Source organism: Pituophis catenifer, unplaced genomic scaffold, assembly GCF_029215685.1.
Source record: "Pituophis catenifer annectens isolate HBS135680 unplaced genomic scaffold, rPitCat1.0.hap2 SCAF_2, whole genome shotgun sequence".
Classification (NCBI taxonomy): Eukaryota; Metazoa; Chordata; class Lepidosauria; order Squamata; family Colubridae; genus Pituophis; species Pituophis catenifer.
In genome coordinates, this window is record NW_027256882.1 from 132,014,303 (window position 1) to 132,022,887 (window position 8,585).

The window sequence follows — 8,585 nt, forward strand, 5'->3', positions numbered from 1 at the left end:
CTTGGAAGCAAAGTGTCGTCTGGTAGAGAAGAAATGAAGTCAAGAGGCTTTCCCTCTCTGGATTTGCTCGAGATGCCCAACTCACTTACAGCTGCAAATTGCTTTCAGTCAAAACTTCTTGGGGGGGGGGGGGGAATAACAATTTTCTTCTAAGCCGATCTTTTCTGCATCTACTTCTCCATTTATAATCCTGCAGATCAGAGGAACTTCCATTCACGGATGCCGGACCTCTGTCTGCCATCACATACTGTGAAAGCTCTACTTTTTTTTGCGAGAGGATTTCCACTTTGTGCAGTGCTGAAACGCTTTTTAGTTTTCTGCCGTGTCTCTCACAGGAAAACCCTACACTGGCAGCCGCTCTCATAGGTGTGCAAGCTGAGACTAAACTTCATGCCAATCGTGCTCACTGCCTGTTTTATATTCCCCCGCCGAGCCTGTTATATTCAGCGTGTGCTGAATCCTCTTTCATCATATTCATGGGGACAACTAATATATTCAAGACATCCCCTTGTTTCCAGGGAGACCAACAGTCAAAATAAAAGTAATGGTGTCTATGGAAATACAGTCCCCTCCTCATATACTCATACACACATTCTCTCTGATCTCTGATGGTAGTTGCCCATCTGCTGTAGTTGGAAAGCTTCAGGAAGTTTCCACTGAGAAGTTAAAATGCAGTTGAATGAGCCACACAATCAGGTAGATCAGAAAAAGAACCTCTTGTGTGTAAATTCTTGTCCAAACTATTTCAAAAACCTAATGGGAAAGGGATAGTACATTCACTGACAGCTGCCATATAAAGCCAATGTAAATGTTTTACATACTGTTTTCCTCAGATTCTGACAAATGTTATCTCTAAAAATGTGCCTGCAACTAATTAACATCAACAACCAGCAGCAAGGGATGTACATGCTCAGGACACTGGTCTGGGGCTCAGAGTTTAAGGAAGGGGCAGTGAAGTAGGTTTGATGGGAAGGGATTCACAGAGCTCATAAATTGGTTTGTTTGGCTTTGGCTTAGAGGAATGTGTGAACTCTGGCCATTATGATTTACAAATTATAGTCGATTGTGGAAATTTGCCCTTTGCTACCACTCAGGCAAAGGGTTGATTGGAATGCTGTTCAGGATCAGGGAAATGAGGAGGAAGCAATGAGGACAGAAGGCAATAGATCTGCATCAGTTTTGCCAGTTCAAAATATACTTTTCTCCTTGCAGCTTTGTGACCAGGGTTATCAGAAAACTACTAGGTAGTCTGTGAAAGCAGCTTAAGGATGCTTTAAATTTTAAGGCACTTCAGTGTTCCTGTTAGGAACAACAAGATTCCCTGTCTGATCATTATCCTTGAAGTTGCTCCATAGTAATTTATAGGGCCATTTCCTCCACATAAGCACTTTTTTTTTATCCATTCTATGAGTAAGTTTTTATTTATTTATTTTGGTGTATCATTTAGGAAGCTTAGATGAAGCTACAACTTCAAGAGGCTTCTGGTTTATATCGAAAACAAATTAGGATATTGGTGGAGCTGTGGTTTGTATTTTTACAATTATACTTATTTTGAATGCACAAGTGTAATTTATACAAACCATACCTCCACCAACCATCACAACATCTGGAATCACTTCCTCCCAAAGATCCTCTGAAAAAATCTGGTTTTAATGGTCCTCTGGAATATGGTAGAGATGGAACCACTTTTATCTCTGGAGCAGGATGAAGAAGAGCTGCTCCATGGAGCAATTAGGACAGTATCAAATAAGGCAATATTCCAGTTATAGCAGTATTCCACTATTGGAAACATATTAAGGAACAATTCACAGGTAAGGAAAAGGATTTCAATTCCTTTTAATTGAAACTGCTACAGTATTCTTGCTTTATGAACTGTTCTCTCTCCAGAAGTACTTGTCTTCATCACCAGCATTTCAAGTAAAACCACAAGAAAATCCAAATACATATATACACATATACGGTACATACATCATCTTTTTTTTAGAAGAGGTGAGGTTAATTTATAACTCATAATAATTCAAACAGCTGTTTGTTTGCATTTTTGCAATAGATAAGAGGGGGGATAATGATACAAGTTGCTGCTACCGCTTGGTTGCTGCAAGTCACATCAACCAACAGATTAACTGTAGATCACAGAACAACAAAAGATGCAGTATGGGGAAGAATATCTAGTTGGACCGCTCATTTCCTGTACCTCAACTCATGCTTCTTCCTAAAGGAAACCTCCTAAAGGAAATAATTCATGCTTCTTCCCTAATTGACTTCCTTTAGAGCACAGAGCCACCCTGATACTCTTCCAGCAGTCCCAGATGAGCCTGGGACAACAGGCAGACCAAGCAGCTGGAGCCCATGTGGTACTCATACTGTTCAGCCTCTTATTCAACTCTAGGAAGAATTAACAAGAGGAATCATTATTACAAGAGACTGCATCTCCTCTCTGGCCCAAAAGACATGCAGAGATATTCAGATAACCTAAAAGTTAGTTTGAAACTTTGCTCCCAGAAATGGTTCAGAACTTCTGTCAATCAAAACAGTTTTGAGTTAAAATTGTTTTGATTGACAGAAGTCTTTTGCCATTTCTAATAGCAATGGGCATGTTTCCAGTAATTATATGTGCCCCGATCACCAAACGCCTTGATCAACCAAAGGGTCCATCCTGGGAGGAGAAAAAAGTGGCTAGTTCTCAGGTAATATAAATCCTTACTGAATCGCCAAGCTTGAGGAATAAGACTGACTATGCAATGTCTCAGAGAGGATGGTTCTGGTTCAGAAATCTGCTTTGGCCATGATACAGATGTACATCGCTAGCTCTTATTTCTCTTTAAACAATTCTTTTTTACTAAAAGTTTGGTGAAGCCTTTCCCAAGCTGATGTCCTTCAGGTGTATTTACACACAGTAGTTCTAGGTCAGGGGTCGGCAACCTTAAACACTCAAAAGAGTCACAAACGTCCTAACCAGAAGCCCTCATTCAATTCTGGAGCCAACCAGAAGTCCAGTTCCCATTTCATAGTCTCCTCCTAGTGCGGCGTCCTTTTCCCTTTGCTGACCAGAAGTCCAGTTCCCGCTCCATAGAGTCTCCTCCTAGCACGGCATCTTTATTCCTCTACTTGTCCTAACCAAAAGCCCTATCAATTGTTTAGTTTAGTTTAGTTTTATTGAATTTCTATACCGCCCTACTCCCGGAGGACTCAGGGCGGTGAACAGCCACGAAATAAAACACATACATATAAAAAATTTAAAATCGAATAAAATGAATTAAATAAATTTGGCTGAATTAATACCCATAATTTAAAATACCCATATTTTAAAACACATTAAAATTTAAAATTTGCACTTAAAAGGGAGAAGATTTAGGCGAGGCCAGCTTGATGAAATAAAAGAGTCTTCAGCTCGCGGCGGAAGGTGCGCAGATCCGGGATCCTCCGTATCTCTGGGGGGAGCTCGTTCCAGATCGTAGGTGCCCCCACAGAGAAGGCTCTCCCCCTAGGGGCCGACAGCCAACATTGTTTGGCTGACGGCACCTGGAGGAACCCCTCTCTATGGGAGCGTACTGGTCGGTGGGAGGCTATTGATGGTAGTAGGCGATCCCGTAAATAACCAGGTCCTAAGCCATGGAGCGCTTTAAAGGTGGTAACCAGAACCTTGAAGCGCACCCGGAAGACCACCGGGAGCCAGTGCAGCTCACGCAGGAGAGGTGTTACATGGGAGCTCCACGCCGCTCCCATAACCACCCGCGCGGCCGCACTCTGCGCCAGTTGGAGCCTCCGAGTGCACCTCAAGGGGAGCCCCATGTAGAGAGCATTACAATAGTCCAGACGAGAGGTGATGAGGGCATGAGTGACTGTGCGTAGCGAGTCCCGATCTAGAAAGGGACGCAACTGGCGAATCAGGCAAACCTGATGAAAAATCCTCCCGGTCACGGCCGTCAAGCGCTCTTCTAAAAACAGCCATGAATCCAGGACGACGCCCAAGTTACGAGCCCTTTCCGTGGGGGCCAATGATTCGCCCCCAATAGCCAGCGATGGCGCCAGCTGACTATATCGGGACATCGGAAACCACAGCCACTCGGTCTTGGATTTGGTTGAGCCTGATCCCGTTTCTCTCCATCCAGATCCGTACGGCCTCCAGGCACTGGGACATCACTTCAAGGGCATCGTTGGGGTGGTCCGGGGTGGAGATGTACAGCTGGGTGTCATCAGCGTACTGATGGTACTTCACCCCGAAACCACGGATGATCTCGCCCAGCGGCTTTACATAAATGTTGAACAAAAGGGGCGAGAGAACCGATCCCTGCGGCACCCCACATATAAGGGGCCTCAGGGTCGATCTCTGCCCCCCTGTCAACACAGACTACGACTGGTCAGAGAGAAAGGAGGAGAACCACCGTAACACGGTGCCTCCCACCCCCAACCCTTCCAGCCGGTGCAGCATGATACCATGGTCGATGGTATCAAAAGCCGCTGAGAGATCTAACAGGACCAGGACAGAGGAACAACCCCTGTCCCGAGCCCTCCAGAGATCATCAACCAACGCGACCAATGCCGTTTCCGTGCTGTACCCAGGCCTGAAGCCCAACTGGAACGGATCCAGATACGACGCTTCATCCAGGTACTGGGGAAGCTGACCAGCAACAGGGAGCTGCAGCAGAGGGATGAAAGAGCCACATGCAGCTCCAGAGCTGCAGGTTGCTGACCCCTGTTCTAGGTGGTTCTCAATCTCCCTGTTGGCTAGGGATAATGGTAGTTATAGATCCAAACATCTAGAAGGCAGTAGATTGAGAAAACTGAGTACGAATTCCAGTTCTATTCAATCTTCCTGAAACTTAGCAGGAAAATATGTATCTGCCCTTCAGTGTAGTCTATCTCAGACACTGTAAAACATGAAACATGACCAGGAAGGGAGCCATCAGATAAGAAGCATCTCTTTACTCTCATTATCCCAGCAACAAAATGCTGAGGCTTTGAAGTTATCCACTGTGCAGTAATCAGCTTACATTGGCTTTCTCATTAAAAAGTTCACAATCCAAAAAGTACTCAATAGCACATGGATGGTTTAAGATTAGAGGGACTGGCATAGAAACCACAGAGGCAGCGTGAAAAAAATGAGATGAAACAGCATTTTAACAACCTTTATTCCTATGATTATGTCCTTCCACAGGCAGAAGAAATGCAAGTGTGTTATGCCAAGATCATTTTAAAGAGAAACATCACCCTCCTCCAAATGGGAAATGTATCACACAAAGCAGTGGTTATAAAAGAATAAAGTACCATCAAAAAATGAAGTGTGAATGTATTTTACAAGGCAAAACAATATCCGTCCTATTGGCTTGAAAATGATTTAAAATGCCCAGAGAAGGAATATAATGTATTCCTGGAATATATGGATGGATGGAAGGATGAAGAAAATGAACTAGTTGGAGCCTGTCTATTTCCCTTCCCCGTTGTGATCAGCATTGGAACAAAAAGAATTAAGTATCCTTTGGAGAGAAGAGTGGAACTTCAGTGGATGAAGCAAGTACACATCCAGTAGCCCAATTCCAAGGCTGGTGCATAGTTCTAAATACTGCACTTAAAAAGGTTTTTGTGCAAGCAAAGGACAACCAAAAGTGTAGGAAATTGCAACAGCTTCTTTAGAAGGCAAGGATACAGAACTGGGGGCTTTTTAACTTAGAATAAAGACAAAGAAGATGAGATCCAATGCAGATATTTTAAACATGGCATGAACAAAGGGGAGAAATTAGAATTAGAAATCATTCATTGAAACTAAATTTAGGGGGGATTCAGGACCAATTGAAGGAAATGTTTTACATAAAATACAATTAAGCAGGAGAATGATCAGAATTTAATAAAATTACATTTAAATTAATTTTTAAAGGAGACTAGACAAGTGAATATGAGACAGGGAAAATTTTAGCCATAAATACATTCTAAATTTAATTTTAATCTAGTGTCTCCTGAGACACAGCTGTTAGGTTGGGTGAATGAGGACGCAGCAAGCCAGGCAGTGAGTGACAACAGCTCTTTATTGTAGGGTGAGAACCCAGCAACTGACCAGGGGAAACAGCTCCCTTTATATACCTTGCAGCTGTGGTGGTCAGCCAATCAGCTGACGGTCAGTTAATTCAAACTGCCTGCCCAAAATCTACATACATAACAACAGCCAACAAATTTTAAATATCAAGGAGCAATAATGGAAGAAGTCCATGCTTCTGGCTTTTACAATTGGTCGAACCTGACTCTGATGTCCCAGTTATCTATCTGCTAGGCTTCTTCATCTGCAAAAGGATACTATGGCAGAGGAAGGCCCATTGGGAAGATCCTAGGAAGGCCAATACAAAAACCAATTGAAGAAAGTCTGAACAATCCTCTCATAGATCCTTTTGATCAAACCTTCAGTTGGTTAGGATGTTATACAGTGGCATGACGGAAGCCATGCTTGCCCTTCTCTGCTGAGCAACTTTAGTTTTGCTCTTTGTGTCTCTCTTCTCTCTTCTAACACCCATGAGACAGACAAAAGGTTAAAAGTGTCCAAATAATAGTGGACAAAATATTCCAAGCTCAAAAAAGAACACTTTTAAACTTGGTAGCCCTCTGTCTCTAGTTCAAAATAAGTCTTTCAATAGTACTGTGACCTTCTTCAAATTCATATGCCTTCTGGAATAATTGAAATACTTCCAGTAAAACTGGAACCCGTTTCAGATTCAAAGAAACTGTTTCAAGCATCAATGATTTTGCACATCTCTATAAGAGAATAATTTAGGGGAGAGAAGAGTCATAACATTAAGGGAAAGAATTATCACAAGCTTTTTAAAATTTTGCTTATTAAAATGTTAATAGCAGGGCTTTTTTATTGATATGTATTTAAAAGTTTGATGTAGTAGTTAGGCCATGAGGTTATAAACTGGGAGATTGTGAGTTGTACTTCCCTCTTTGAGCCAGTCATTCTCTTTCAACCCTAGGAAGGAGCAATGGCAAACTACTTCCAAAAATGTTACCAAGCAAAGTAAAGGGACTTGTCTAGGCAGTTTCCAGGAGTCAATACTGACACAAAAACACACACAAAAAACCCTTAAAAGCTGTACGAAAAATAAATACAGCGTAATAAAATAAAACATGTTATTTAAAGCAGAAAAAATAATACTAAGCAATAAGAAATGAGCAATACACATGTAGTCCATATATTTCACCATTCTATATCCTTAGTGGAATTATAATAAAGACTAGTATTTTTTTAGTTCCTATTTCTGAGGCTTGTAGAAGTATTCCGTAAACATACTTTGACTCACATACTGCAGCCATAAATAATGATTTATAAATGAACCAGATTGATTTAATTTACACATCACATCACACCAAACCAAAATGCAACAAATCAGTGTTTGTAGTAATGCGTGATCCAAAATTATAGAGTTGGAAGGGACCTTGGAGGTCTTCTAATTCAATACCCTGCTCAAGCAATACTGTTTCAAATAGTTGTCTAGTCTCTTCTTAAAAAACTCCAGTGTTGGAGCACCCACAATTTTTGGAGGCAAGTCATTCCACTGATTAATTGTTCTAACTTTCAAGAACTTTCTCCTTAGTTCTAGGTTGGTTCTCTCCTTAAGCCCATTCAGTTTTCAAAATGTAATTAAAATATGATTTGAAAAGAGATGAATAAATCAAGTCCCCAATCTCTCTTCATCCTGTATAAACAAAATCAAAAAAAATGAAAGGGTTCCTTCAGTCTATGGAATTCAATCTACTATATCTAGATGCCCCTCTCTAATACATTTAGTAGAGTCCATTATCACCCCAACATATAGAATGTTTAGTTAGATTTTTTTTTAATCTTTACCTGGAATCTGTTCTCCAATAACTTTATTACTCCATTGCCAACTGTTAGTCAACTTTCTTCTCTGTGATATATTTTCAAGTACTCAAAAGAATGCTACCGTATGTAACTATGCTCACTGTAAATTGATGCTGACCTGAAGGAAAGTGCAGATATGCCCTTGGGAATGAATTGAGCAGGTACAGATAGTCATCTTATGACTATTTATTCAGGGGTTGTTGTGACAGCATTGAACAAGTAATATCTGTAACCAATCCTTGGAGTTCTAGTCATCCCAGTCCCTCCATGACCATGTGATTGCAACAACCTGTTTACACTTACAACCAGCTGCACCGTCCTGCATCTGTATGATTATCATTTTCAACATTCTCTGCCAGCTTCCACAGAAAGGTAGTCAGGAAGCTCCTTGCAGGGAAGGTCACACATCAGAAGTCTCCCATCCCTGTGTATCCTCCCCCAGCTGCTCTGAGCCCCTCTGTACTGGCTACTCATGCACCCTCAACTCACCTCCCTTATACCCTCATGCATTTTCTCCAACTTGCACCTCCTCACACCCTCCGATCCACATCTCTCATGCACACCTTTACACACACCCCAACCTGTATCTCATGCACCCCTGAAGACCCTCTCTCATACCCTTACGTATCCTTTTCCTTCCTCCATCTGGCAGCAGCCACTTATCTGCCTGCCAGTCTGGAACTTGCAACTTCCTTCTGGTTTCCCCACTGGGTTTGATTGTGGAAAGCTAGCCTCA